The sequence below is a fragment of the Stegostoma tigrinum genome, chromosome 27 (genome assembly GCF_030684315.1).
Source record: "Stegostoma tigrinum isolate sSteTig4 chromosome 27, sSteTig4.hap1, whole genome shotgun sequence".
Taxonomy (NCBI): domain Eukaryota; kingdom Metazoa; phylum Chordata; class Chondrichthyes; order Orectolobiformes; family Stegostomatidae; genus Stegostoma; species Stegostoma tigrinum.
The window spans coordinates 27,418,287-27,433,458 of record NC_081380.1 but is presented as its reverse complement, the minus strand read 5'-3'; positions in this window follow the sequence as shown (position 1 = coordinate 27,433,458).

Below are 15,172 nucleotides of genomic sequence, written 5' to 3'. Positions count from 1 at the left end.
AGCAGTTGTCCATTTTGTTGAGTAGATGCCAGTTTTGAAACTCTGCTGGAGGAGCTTGACTAGGAGAGTGGCAAACTCTGGAGGAAAAGTCTTCAATACAATTGCCAGAATGTTGCATAACATTACAGTATCTGGTGCTTCCGACTGTTATTTTAATATCACTTAGAGTGAATTCAATTTGCTGAAGACTGGTATCTTGATGCTGTGGGCCAGTAAAGGGGATCAAGATAGATCATCCACTCAGCACTTCTGGCTAATTTGTTGCGATCGCTTCAGTCTTATCTTTTTTGCTGATGTGCTGGGCTATTCCATCATTAACGGTGAGAATATTTTTTGGAGCCGAATCTTCCTACAGGAACTGAGCGTGTGAACTAATCCAACCTTTTAGTGCAGTATTAAAGGTGTGCTTCATGAAAGAGACGTTGACTTAAAAACTCCCTCAAGGAGCACCTTTCTTGTGGGCTGAACATTCTTCCAATCCTCCAACATGTAGATACAAGCACAATGTGGACTGGAAGTGCACTGTCTACCATGACGCTAACAGTCGGCATGTAGTTTCCATACCCAAAATGGGCAATATTCCATTTGCAAATACAGTATTATTCATAACAGTGTAAAATCTGCATTAATGGGCCCTAAAGCTGATTTGAGAACCCAGCCGCACTGATGGCAGTCAGTGTAGCCCAATTGGGCCCACATGATTACACATATACAGTCTTTACAAGAGAATATGTCAGTTAAGCTGCAATGGAGAAAGCAAGCTTTGAGTGAAATATACAAAATAAATGTTCGTCTTCGCCCCAGACTAAAACAATGCAGTTCATTGTTACCGCTGGTAGCACATACCCTTAACTGCCACTCCTTCCCCTCCCTTGGTACCATTCTTCTCGCCTCCCTCATGTCACTGCTCCCTCCTGACTGGATTCCCACAGCCCGCTCACCCTTCTGGATGTCCTTCCCTCTCCTCATGAATGTGAGAGCCATGGCATTGTTAGCAGAGGCCTGATCTTGGATTAGGTTTGACAGATGAATAGTTTGCTCATCCCTGCTGCATACTGGAAATTAAAACTAATTTCAGAGGTTCTTCAGGTCTCACAGTTCAGGCTCAGGGATTGATCCTTCAAACCCATTTATGTGGAAAAGGCTTAAATGTTTATAAGCTCTTCAAAACTGTTATTCTATCTCGAAGCATTTTGTCTCGTAACCATGTGCATTTAAATAGTGTAGTAAAAGTGTGGTGTAGTAAAACTACAAAATGCTTTTAAAAGCGCTGTCAAATAAAATTGAGCAAGTCACATAAGATATTTAAACAAGTGGCCAAAAGTTTGGCCAATATAATAGAAATTAATGAACACCTTAAAGATTGGAAGTGAAATGGAGAAGTGGAGAGGCTCTTTGACAGAATTCCAGAGTTTAGGATTTAGGGAGCTGAAGACAAAGTCCCCAACGGTGGCACAAGGTGTAAATTATCAGGATACACTATTCATGGAGGATGGTAGGGCAAGGAACCCAGAGTAAAGAATAAGAACTTTACATAAGTCAAAAATCAATTGGTTTTATGAAATTCCATTGGTTAGAGAAGATCTTATGGAAATGCCACAGTTGAAATACTGGTAGTAGGCATGGGGGTTTGGCCAGTGCACTAGATCATGGGCTCATCATCTGAAGCAAGGTATGCCTCAGTAAGAAAGGCAGAATGGCAAAAGCAGCAGAGAGAAACAATAAAAGGAGAACTGCAATGCTTTAAACTCAACAGATCAACTAGTCTGAACTAGTCCAGTTGTGCTAATTGAAACTATCAGCAGGGAGTTGGGCCTCATGGTAGAATGACACTGGTCCAGCTTGTTAAATTCTTGGAGGATTATGGCAGCATTTTTGCGCTATTTGTAACAGATAAGCAAATTAAATTCTGCAGTGTTGAGACCTAAATTGGCTGCAAGCCCATAATTTTATTTCCCTACAATGCTGAATAATGGCTCCAGCTATTAATGCTACGAAATGGAGTTAAAAATGTACGTTCCAGATAGTCAAATGATCCAGCAGGTCATCCTTTTAGATCAGGGAGTTGCTTGTCATTGAAACCTGCTTGTCTCAGCAGGCCAAAATGCAGACCTCTCTGCTAGGATATCATGACAGCACAGCAGTGCAAGGAAGAGGGAAAATGGACATTTCCTGACCTCACTCCACTGTAACCTTCATTTATATAGTGCCTTTAACACCGTCAAGATATCATAATCCTTTTCACTGTAAAAGAAGTACAAACTTTATTTTTTGCAGGAGACCAGAACAGCTAATTTATCTGCAACAAATTTCTGTAAAGGTCAATGAGATAAAATGGCAAATTGCTTTGCATTTTGCTTTGAGTGATATATTTTGGGAATAACTTTAGGGGAATTCTCTGCTTTGGCTCAAAGAGTACCTAAGGAAATTTCTTCTCTGTCCACCTCAGGCCTCAATTTAGCACCTGATCTAAAAGACAGTTTGCCAAATAATGCAGCATGTCTTCAATATCACCCAGTGTTATGGATCAGACAAGACCCCTTCAAAAGATAATAAGTAGACCCTAGCTTTTGTTTTCATTTTAAAAGGTAAATGAGAGGTGCTGTGTTTCAGGTGCAATTTGATTAGCCAAACTACTCAATGTTAAGCAAAACATAATCTGTTCAAACACTATTGTAAAAATACAACAGAAGAAAGAGGAACTTAGAATAACAACTCTATTGGAACATTTAACAGAATAACAGATTATACTATGAAACAGTAACTGTTCAAATATGGTGACATCCCATAAACACACCCTTGACAAAAGGCAAATTCAGAAAACAGAATTGTCTCACATGCAACTCCAGAAGCCCAGGAGGAAAAATATCCAGAGAAAATACAAAGAGAAAGTATAGCAACTGGGAGAGGTCCACTGCCTTCCAACCTTGCTGAGATCCCAGCAACAATTGTTGCTTAAAAAACTAAAAATCCTGGCTCTGTGAGAGCTCAACCATATCCATTCAGGCTGCTTCTATTATTCCAACCGTTAAATAAAAAAACTAAGGCTTCACAAACTGTTTATCTTCTCATAGACTGCTCCTCACCTGTTCCCCAATCTCTCTCTGAAAGAAACCAGAATAAGACACACCTTTTAAAGCCACAGCATCATCACACCAGAAACATCAGCCTATTTAGGTGAATTTGAACCTTGGACTGGTACGTTAATGTGATTGCAAGACAGACAGATCGTTATTATTGGCGGTTATTGTTCCAGGCCTATGGGTCACAGATTGACAAAATAAAGTATTACTCACAGATAATTCACTTCTGAGTAAGTTCTACCTGTACTTATGTACCAGCCCCAAAGGATAGAAGTGAATTATTCTCTCATTTGGTGGCAGACAATACAGATGGAAAGGGAACAACTTTCACACTTTGCCAATGAAATGGCATTGCTAAAAATGCTGACATACTCCCACAGGTTTCCTACTAATATTGAAATGATTCTGGCAGACTGTTGTTCTCTTTTTTGAGAAACCCCTTACCTAAAGGAAGATACATGGATGTCCTTGTGATCATGGTCACAAAAAAAATGGTTATTCATCTAGTAATAGTAACTTTTATAAGAGTCAGGCTCAGTCAGTTTTTAACAAAAAGATATATTGTCTAATAACAGTAATGGGGGTTTAAACAACTGTTCTATAGCACTGAATTGAATGGTAAGCAATTGATATGATGTGTTTTCCTCAAATGTTCAAACTGATCATTCTTTGTGAATGGATTTTCCACTGTTCTGGGAGCACTCTGAATTTTAATAGGGAACGTATTGCATTCTTAAGCTAGTTGTCTACTTTGGGCTGCACCAACTTATAAGAATTCTGAAGAAGAGTCACTGAACTCAAAATGTCACCTCTGTTTTCTCTCTGCAAACACTTCCAGACTTCCTAAGTCTCTTCATTCATTTCTGTCTCTGTAACGAAAGGGTTCATTATAGCATGTTGGTTGAGGTTGAATACCCCAATTGTAATGTTTCATTCTTTTTTCATGGTTGTCTACAAGTTTTGTTTAAGTCATGACAAAGTAGCATTGCAGCAATTCATAATTCTGAGTATAAAGCGTATGTGTTGTCTTACCAACTACTCAGGTATATCAGTACGAGGCCATCTCATAGCCTGGATTAATTATTCTCTGTCCTTTAAGTTTCCAAACTACCTCTTCGTACATTTTCTCTTTTCATCCACATTACACACTAGGATTTTGTTTTTGACAATTTAAACAATATTTAACGTATACCTCCCTTAGTACACAAAGTCTTTATTTGGAATCAACAAAACAGGAAAATACAGAAATCTAGCTAGAGATGGGCAAACTGATTGGTATGGCATTGCAGACAATGTCAAATCCTCAGTTTGGTATGAGAATTGTTAAACAGCAGAAAAAGAAAACAACTGTTGTAAGAAAGCAAAAATGAAAACCAGACTCTAATAGTACAGTTCAGTGATCTTTAGCACTGTCTGGCTTTGTATTTTGCTGTTCCAGTATTATTTCAGCTGATATCACATGATGAAGGTCAGCTACCAGTTCTGTCTTAGGCCTACTCTGCACTGACCAGAATTAATCCACGCAGAATTAATCCCCAGCACAAAAATACATCTAGAGAGCCAGCCTACTCATCAGTTTGCCCTGCTGTCCCTTGGTTCTTTGTGCCACATGACAGTGAATGAACAGACTGCCTTAGTGACAGAAAAAGATTTGTACTTGAGCCTTACAAATATAAGCTGTTCTTTTTATTTTCTGGAAGGCACATGATTAGAATTTCAAAACTGTTTAAAACGGTTTAAATCGCACCCACAGTATGCAAGTCATGACAGCATTGGGATAGCAACCTATGTTTCGCAATATATGAAGTAATGTATGAGGGTCTTAGCATTAAAGAGTGATCTTTATGCTCTTGTGAATACTATGGTAATTGTAGATGTGATAATCAATAAGAATTCAAGACTGCACACAACAGTATTGTGCAATAGAATGGGTTAATGAGGAAGGCATGGAAAGTAGTGGGTCAGTGATTAAAAGGCAGCATATGGAGACAGATCTCCAGTCCTTGATGGCTGTTATAACAGCCAGAGCTCTGAAAATCCTGATGAAGTGAAGATAGTACTATGGCTTGGGCGATGCCTCTGGGCTGAGTACCAGCACTTGGGCGAAGACACAACAGATGCATTCTTTAGGCAGATACTTGGTGCATGCTGTTGACTGCCCTGAGCAAATCTTTAACCCAGCATCTCAGGGAGAGCATGACTGTGCATCTCATTGCCGCTGAGCCAACGTGTCACACCTGGGGATCAGAAGCTTTTTTTCTAAGTCCAGAGGCAACCCAGTTTAGCATTCCCCTCACTGCCTGCTTAGTCAAGCCGCCTCCAATCTCCCAAGAGGCTTCCTCGAACAGACAGGTGGCAGGTGACACAGATCCAGCAGAATTATAAGCCTTACTTTCCATCAGTTCTCTTTGTCTAACTGTACCAGCAGAAACAAAGGAAAGAGACCAACTGTTTTGGCCTGATACAGCTGAGATCCAAGCGATTTTCTGTCAAATAATAAGCTGTCCTATTTCTGATTCAGTACATTGCTGTGAAGTGTATAGCTGATTTCCTCCAATTTGTTACATACTTACAAGGGGACACAGTTAAGAGGGCCGTGTATAAATTGAACTGGAGCACTAAAAATTCATTTAAAATAATACCACCTTCCCTTTACAGGAAAAGGCCAGTTCGATCAGCTTAAAGCAGCTTGGGGTCTGATTTTTCTGGAAGTTTTTCTTTTCATGCAAATCTCCTACATCTGATGATGTGATGTGGAAAATATTCAATGATTTTCACATTGTTGACATTTTTATCTCAGAAGCCATGGATTTATAAAATATAAGAGCAATCTATGAATGTGGCTCTGGCCAATCAGGAAATGGGTGGTAATGTATGCTAAATGCAGATAACAGATGCTAATGCATGCTAATGAAGCTCACTGTCCTGTTTTCAACACATTGCAGCCTGATTGCAAGCAAGACCTGTGGACAAAATGTCACAAGGAAAGGAGGAATAAAATATGCTATGAAAATTCTCGACAATCGGAGAGAATTGTCAGCCTACACAGGGCAAAGTGCAAAATGGTTAAGCACTAGATGTATAGGATTGGCAGGAGTGCAAACTCACTTCTCAGTGTCATGATATAACATATAACTCCAATTGTTAGGCTAAAAGGGCAACATCTTATTCCTTTGTGACTATGTTCGATCATCTTTGTTTCACACAGGGGGACAGTGGGAGAGGAATTAAACCTTCTTCAATCACCCTGCAATAGAAACCATGTGAGGGGCTCAGATACTCCTAATTAAGTTAAGGATTCACCCACTGGTGTCCCTCTGTGGTCAGGCTGGCATACATTTTAAGTGTAGTAGGCAATAAGGACCTATGGCCATAGTTGGATGGGTCCCTCTTGAAATTCCAGTCATTGAAGCCAATATAATGTGGAATTAAGAGTTTAATGTTGACCATAATCGGTTGTCCATTGGTTGTCATAAAAACTCATCCGGTTCACTCATGACTTTTAGGGAAGGAAACATTTATCTGTACCTGATCTGGCCTATGTGTTACTCCCAGTCCACAACAACATGGCTGACTTTGAAGTGCCCTCCAGGCAAATAGGGATGGGCAATAAATGCTGACCTTGTCAGCGATGGTCTCAACTTGTGAATAAATACAAGGAAATATTAGCCTGAAACTGAGTGAAGGAGCAGTGATCGCTATCCCACAAGATCAAAGTTGTTCCATAGTTGGATCTAAGACTGAAAAAAGAAAGATTTTCAGATTTTGTTTCCAGGAGCAGTTGCTCCTATACACTCTTTCAATGAAACCTTGCTCCATCTTCCCTGTTTGTACTGTGATCGCTGTCAAATATTCCTCCCGAACACATGCAGAAATGTGTCAGCTGATCCCTGTTGGTGTCCCACCTCAGTCGGGTTTAGCCGGAGAGCTGTTTCCACCAACTTTGAGCCTTCTTGTTCAGGAAGTGGCAGCTAAACAAAGCTGGGCTCTCCCACTCTCCCATGTGCCAATGGAAACTAAACACCAACAATTCCAGACACAAAATTCAAGGTACCTGGTGACTCCAGTTCGACACTTACTCCTCCAGTCCTCCATCTCGGACTCTGAGTGTACCCTGAGCTGTTGATGCTTAATGTGTAGCGGCCGCCTACAACCAATGTCAACTGACATTGGCACCTGACACATACCATCCTCACTGCATCATCATAATTTATTTCCCGTCTATCTACATTATGGTTCTGCATTTCAATGCTATATTTTGAAGAACACTGACACCTTTTATTGCAGGTGTGCGCGGGATCAGGCACCTGTCTCATGAATGGAGCTGAGCTGCAGCTCAGAGATCTTCGCTCGTTCCCTTCCCATTCACGCACTGGGATGCTCACAGTTTGCCCTTTGCCTTCTCAGCCAGAATAACACAGGCTCACAGTATTTCCAGCATGCCTTGCCTTTTAGTGCAGACACAATGACAGGAAGCTTCTTATGTTTACCACCAATGGTCAGACAAGGGAGTAGCCATGTTGCTGTATGTCACCATACTATGTCGAAGACTTGCACCCTCTGCCAGCAGCATTCATGCCAAATGGGCTGGCTATGCTTCAAGTAAACAACCATGTCTCAAAGTCCATGGGGAGTGGTCTTCAGTCATGTCACCCCCTTCAGGCAAGGGGTCCTGGCACAGTACGCCAAGTTTATTGCCTAATATTAGTCCTGGTGCTTGACAAGGTCAGTTAGCTGTTTGGGGTGGTCACAGTCAAAATCATCTCCTCATAGGAAGTGAGGAGAAAGAAATTGAGTGCCCTTCTACTAATCTTCACTTATTGAGAGCTGTTTTCTCATGAAGTAAGACAAAGGGAGGGATTGAGTGGTGTGAAAGTGACTGGCACAGCTGTTACTGCTGGTGCAAGTCAGGGAAAGATGGTGAGGTGTCCTGAGTGAATGAGTGAGTTGGATGTGTGCAGAAGCCATGTTCTGTACACAGGATGGGGGATTAGGTTGGAAAGTGTGAATGAGGAAAGATGTTGCATGTGACAGTGTGGGCAGTAGACTATGATCCTTAGTGAGACTTTGGTATAGTAGCACAGACAAAGTGAGTGTGAGGTAGCAGTGAGAAGGCGGTGCTAAATTTAGCCTGGTGAAGCGGTGAAGGTCATTGACCATCTAATCACGTTGCTATGGTGCTTCCAGACGATTTCTTTCCTTTATTCATTCACCGGATGTGGGCATCACTGGCTAGGCAGCATTTATTGCCCAACCCTAATCCCCAGAGAGTCAATGACATTGCTGTGGGCCTGGAGGCACATGCAGGCCTGACCAGATAAGGATTGTAGTTTCCCTCCCGAAAAGATTGACATTGTACTGACTCAGGTGGCAGCCTCAGATCAGGTTGGCAGTGTGTATGATACTGATGCCTCCTCAGAAGTCCTGGGGAGAGGACATCCTCCTCTGCACCACCTCCACCCACACCAGGTCCTGTCAGCAATGCAGGGCCACAAGTTCCCCTTATCCCCTGATTCTAGGGCAAGTGTCACAAACCAGGAGGGGCAGCTGTGGATTGCCAGCATTTATCTGGGTGCACAACCATGATATAAACATTGTGCTGGTGCCAGGAATTCTGGGATATCCCGACAGTGGCAACTAGTTCTGCCGACAGTGAATGGAAGAATCACGCTAGAATCAGACAAGTGTCGCAAAATGGGGTGTGGTGCATCGTTAATGAGTCAAGTTAGGACGATAGTATGAGAAAATGTACTAGCCTTTGCTCAAAGAAACCTTCCATGAAACTCAATAAAAATGACACTGAGCTGAGCTCTGGTAAGATTCAGCCCCATGTCTTAATGGACAACATTCTTAGGTGTCAAGAGAGAGAAAATACTTTAAAATCAAAAGCAGAAAGTTCTAGAAGAGCTCAACAGGTCTGGCAGCATCTGTGGAGAGAGATCAGAGACAATGTTTCGGGTTGAGTGACCCTTCCTCAGAACCCAAAACGTTAACTCTGATTTCACTCCACAGATGCTTCCAGACATGCTGAGCTTTTTCAACACTTTCTGTTTGTGTTTCTGATTTACAGAATCCGCAGTTGTTTCAGTTTTTATTTAGAGAAATTACCTTTCTGTGTTAACTGTGTAAGTGGCTGTATGTTGCAAAAACATATCCAGATTGTACCTGCTGTGTGTCAAGAGATAAGTACAGGCAAGAAATTGGCGCTAAATCAAGAGCTTGTTGCTCTTTAACAACTACTTGTATTTGTCTAGATTGTTTTAACACAATTTAAACATCTGAAGCTTTTCATGGAGAATTATTAGGAAATATTACATATGAGGGTATATAATGAGATGCAGTATTAGGGACATATAAGAGGCAAGAAATGGAGGCACAATAGATCTCAAGGTGGGAAGGATGGGTGGGGGCCATTGTAGATTTCTGGAAGGGCTACACAGGGGGAAAATATAAGAATTTTGAAATGGAGCTATTGTCAAATCAGGAGCGAATCTCAGTCAGCAAGTGATTCTGCTTCTAGCTGCTTGCCACTACTGAAAATTAAGCTGTTCCATCAGACACAGCTTTCTTTACATGCAGTGTCACAAGACCTTTTACTCTCAACCTCAAGGTCCTTGATATCTGCCTCCAACAGTATGAGATTGGTGGACAAAGGAGACCCAGTGGACATGATCTATTTGGATTTCCAGAAGGCTTTTTACAAGGTGTTACACAGGAGACTGCTATATAAAAGCCCACAGCATTAGGGGCAAGGTACTGGCATGGATAGAGGATTGGCTGACTGGCAGAAGGCAGAGAGTGGGGATAAAGGAATCTTTTTCAGGATGGTAACCAGTGACTAATGAAGTTCTATAGGGGTCAGTGTTAGGAATGCCACTATTCATGATATGCATAAATGATTTGGATGAAGGGGCTGACAGCATTGTTGTTACATTTGTAGCTGATGCAGAGATAGGTGGATGGATTGATAATGTCAAGGAAGTGGGGAGACTGCAGAAGGATTTGCCAGGCCAGGAAAGTGGGTGAAGAAGTGGCAGATGGAATACAATGTAAGAGAGAGTGTGAGGTTATGCATTCTGGAAGGAAGAACAAAGGCATAGACTATTTTCTAAATGGTGAAAGCAAGAAGGGACTTAGGAGTCCTAGTTCAGGATTTCTTAAGGTTAACATGCAGGTTTATATGGCAATTAAGAAGGGAAATTCAATGTAAGTATTCATTTGAAAAGGACAAGAATACAAGAGTAGAGATGTACTACTGAGGCTGTAAAAGGGTCCAGTTAGGCTGCATGTGGAATATTGTGAGTAATTTGGGGTCCATGGCTAAGGAAGGATGTGCTGGCATTAGAGGGCTTCCAGAAGAGTTTTACATGAATGATTCCAGGGAAAAAAGACTTGTCATATGAGGAGCAGTTGAAGACTGTGGGTCTGTATTCAACTGAGTTTCCAAGCATGAGGGGGGCATAGAGAATACTGAGAGACCTGGAGGGAATGAATGTTGATAAAATATTTCCACTAAAAGGAGAGATTAGGACCCAAGGACACAGCCTCAATGTGAAGAGATGACCTTTTGGAACTGAGATGAGGAAAAGTTTCTTCTGCCAGAAGGTGGTGAATCTGTGGAGGCCAAGTTATTCAATGTATTTAAGGCAGGGTTAGGTAGGCTCTTGATTAGTACTAAAGATCAAAGATTACAGAGAGAAGGCAGTAGAATGGAGTTGAGAGACATATCAGATATGATTGAATGGTAGAGTAGATTCAAGGGCCTAATTCTGTTCATTCATCTGATGGTCTCATGGTCTTTTGGCTTACATTCTCTCCAATTTCTCCAGTCGCAGCGTGGACCTCTGGGGCCCATTTGCAGGAGTGGCTGGGGAAAGCAGAAGTCTGCATGGTGTTGGCATCCTGATTAGTGTGTGCAGTACTCACAGCCACAGAGCTTAGAGGGAACAGTCCTGGGGGGCATCATCATGATGTGTCGAATCGACCTCTCACTATCATCAGTTGTGAACATTGCTGAGATGCTTCAATTGAGCCTGCCATAACTGTGTACAGAACAGAGAATTCTTGCTTCCAAACGGGTCCTGACCAGGAAACTGATTCTTCAAATGTGACATATCTCCAGTTAGCTACAAGGAGGCAAGCAACTGCTCCTCAAGTCCCCTCCATCTCATAAAGGGCAACATGGAATCACAATCACATTGGCTCTGTGACAATGCTTTCCCTTTGTTTGATTATAGTGATCAGCATTTCTTCAGGTCCACCTCAGGTGACTGTTCCTCTTCAGAACCTTCCCATCACCTCCTAGTGATTGCATCAAGTAGATAGCACTGAAAGCTGAGTGGGCTTATTACTGAGAGGAGTCATGGAAGAATCCGTGGCAAGAAGAAAAGAACACGCAAGTTAAGCACACAATTACGTGTATTTCCTCCTCAGACAGCAAGTGGCACATTTTACAGTGCAACAATCAACATTTTGCACCTGTTGAAAAGTGTATGCACCATTGAAGCTGCGTAATTATAATGATACAAACTCAGAGCGTCACCTATACCAGCTTTCCAACAGACAGATTTCAATGATAACATCTTTCACGAGGGCAAAAGGTTTAGCCTCCTGATTCCTTCCATCCTCCACACTCTGAGAATTCCTATTAGAGGATAACTTGCATTGAGTAAGCAAATTGCATGTTGTGCACTTTCTAAGCAACACAATTTCATGACCATGTATATTGCCTACCTGAATGTAAAGCACTTTGACTACATTAGGGTAAGAGAGTAATTAGCCACTATCCACAAAGGGAACATAGATATTTCTCCCTGTTAGAGAGAAATAGAGGTGATGTACTTTGAGTGACATTACTCCATGGGGCTAGACAAGGAGGTATGCCTCCTGCTTACAGTAAGCATGTGACAATGTGACAAACACCTCAGGATTTGGAAGATCATGGCCTTGGTTCCTACAGAATTGATCCCTCCAGGCTCTCGCCCTGACCAAAAGCACAAGAGAATCACAGTCAAGGGACAGCAGGGATGGCAAAGACCAATAACAATATGACCACAAGGAAGGTCAGAATTAATAACAGATACCAATCTGGAGACACTAGGAAAATACTCAAGTAAAGCCATTTTCTTTCAATTCATTTGTGGGATATTGGTGTTGCTGGGTGGCCAGCATTTCTTGCCCATCCCTAGAGACTCTTGAAAAGGTGGTGGTGATTTGCCTTCTTGAACTGCTGCAGTCCACTTGCTGTGGGTTGACCTACGGTGCTGTAAGGGAGGGAATTCCAGGATTTTGACCCAGCGACAGTGAAACAATGGTGATATATTTCCAAGTCAGGATGGTGAGTGGCCTGAAGGGGAATTTAGAGGTGGTCTGCTGCCCTGGTCCTTCTGGATGGAAGTGATTATGGGTTTGGAAGATGCTGTCTAAAGTTCTTTGGTGAATTTCTGCAGTGCATCTTGAAGAAAGTACACACTACTGCTACTGAGTACTGGTGGTGGAGGGAGTGGGCGCTTGTGGATGTAGTGCCAATCAAGCGGGTTGCTTTGTGCTTAATGGTATCAAGCTTCTTGAGTATTATTGAGGCTGCACTCATCCAGGCAAATGGGGAGTGTTCCATCACACTCCTGACTTGTGCTTTGTAGATGGTGGACTCGCGTTGAGGAGTCGGGAGGCGAGTTACTCACCCCAGTATTCTTAGCTTCTGGCCTGCTCTTGTAGCCACTCTGTTAATGTGGTGAGTCCAGTTGAGTTTCTGGTCAATGATAACCCCCAGGATGTTGATAGTGTGAGATTCAGTCATGGTAACACCATTGAATGTCAAGGGGTAGTGGTTAGATTGTACCTTATTGGAGATAGTCATAGCCTGTCATTTATGTGGTACGAATGTCACATGCCACTTGTATAAGCATGTGACAATGTGACAAACACCTCAGGATTTGGAAGATCATGGCCTTGGTTGCTTTAGAATTGATCCCTCCAGGCTCTCGCCCTGACCAAAAGCATGAGTGAATCTGTAGTCAAGGGAGAGCAGGGATGGCAAAGTCCAATGACAAAATGACCACATGGAAGGTCAGGATTAATAACTGATACCAAGCCCAAGCCTAGATATTGTCCAGATCTTGTTGCATGTGAACATGGACTGCTTCAGTATCTGAGGAGTCACAAATGGTGCTGAACATTATGTAATCATCGGCGAACATCCCCACTTCTGACCTTATGATGGAGGGAAGGTCACTGATGAAGCAGGTGAAGATGGTTGGGCCAAAGACACTGCCCTGAGGAACTCCTGCTGAGATGTACTGGAGCTGAGATGATTGACCTCCAACTACCACGACCATCTTCCTATGTGTTGGGTATGACTCTAATCACCGGAAAGTTTGCCCCCCGTTGTTTCCAGTTTTTCCTGGGCTCTGTGATGCCACACTCAGTTGAATGTAGCCTTGATATTAAGGGCTGTCACTCTCACCTCACCTCTGGTTTTCAGCTCTTTTGTCCATGTTTGACCCAAGCCTGTAATGAGGTCAAGAACTGAGGGGCCCTGGCAGAACCCAAACTGGGCATCACTGAGCAGGTTATTTCTGAGCAGCTGCTGCTTGATAGTGCTGTTGATGACAGCTTCCATCACGTTACTGATGATTGAGAGGAAACTGATGGGCGGGGGGGGGGGGGGCGGTAATTGGCCAGGTTGGATTTTTCCTGCTTTTTATGTACAGGACATACTTGGACAATTTTCCACATTGTTGGATAGATGCCAGTGTTGTAACTGTACTGGAACAGCTTGGTGAGGCGAGCAACACATTCTGAAGCACAACTCTTCAGTCCTATTGCCGGAATGTTATCAGGGCCTGTAGCCTTTGCAGTATCCAGTGTCTCCAATTGTTTCTTGATCATGACGTGGAGTGAATCAAATTGGCTAAAGACTGATACCTGTAATGCTGGGGACCACTGGAGAAGGCAGAGATGGATCATCCACTCGGGCTGAAGATAGCTGCGAATGCTTCAGCCTTATCTTTTGCACTGATGTTATGGGCTCTTCCATCATTAAGGGTGGGGTTATTTGTGGAGCCTTCTCCTCCAGTGAGTTGTTTAATTGCCCCAGCATTCGCAACTGGATGTGGCAGGATTACAGAAGTTAGATGTCATCTGTTGGTTGTGGGATCGCTTAGCTCTGTCTATCACTTGCTGCTTATGCTGTTTGGCATGTAAGTAGTCCTGTTTGATAGCTTCACCAGATTGATACCTCATCTTCAGGTATGCCTGGTGCTGCTCTTGGTATGCCCTCCTGCATTCTCCATTGAACCAGGGTTGATCCTCTGGCTCGATGGTAATGGTTGAGTCGGGGATATGCCGGGCCATGAGGTTACAAATTGTGCAGGAGTACAATTCTGCTGCTGTTGATGGCCTGATGCAATGGGTCCTGATAACACCATGTTCTCCCCAAATCTGATTATGCCTGATAGAATCCGACTGCTTTTATGGCATGACAATGACCACAGCACATTACTTCAACCTTTTTCTCACAGTTCGTTTCGGTATTTCACGATGTACAAACCCATGTTGACAACTTTCCACATTTTTTTTGACCTTTTGGCATTAATAGCTCATTTTTCCACTCACACAGAGAGCATTTTGAGGCCCTATGGCGTTAAATATAATCTGCAGAAGGTGATCTGTAAATTTTGGTTCATGTTTTTTGTAATTGCTATTTCTCACATAAAATATACTGGTTTGCAGATGGTGTCCTGTGGATAGGCATTTGAGATTGTCTGTAATGTTCTTTTTGTTGTGGACTGTGTTAAGTGTGTCCAACAAACACAAACTTGGAGCTGAGAAAAGCTATGAATTCCAGCAAGTGCATAAGCAAATAATGGAAAGTTACGTAGGCTGACAGTGACCCAGATTTTTGAACAAAATATTCTGGCATAAATACTTCAAACATTATACATTTTTTAGGTCACATAAAGAGCCCTTAGAGTAAAACGCTTTACATTGGATAGACTGGCCCACACATTCTCAGTGTGCGGTAATGACCCATTTCAAATAAGTATTATAGAATTCCTAGTTCACTTTATTAATGCATTTACTTTAAA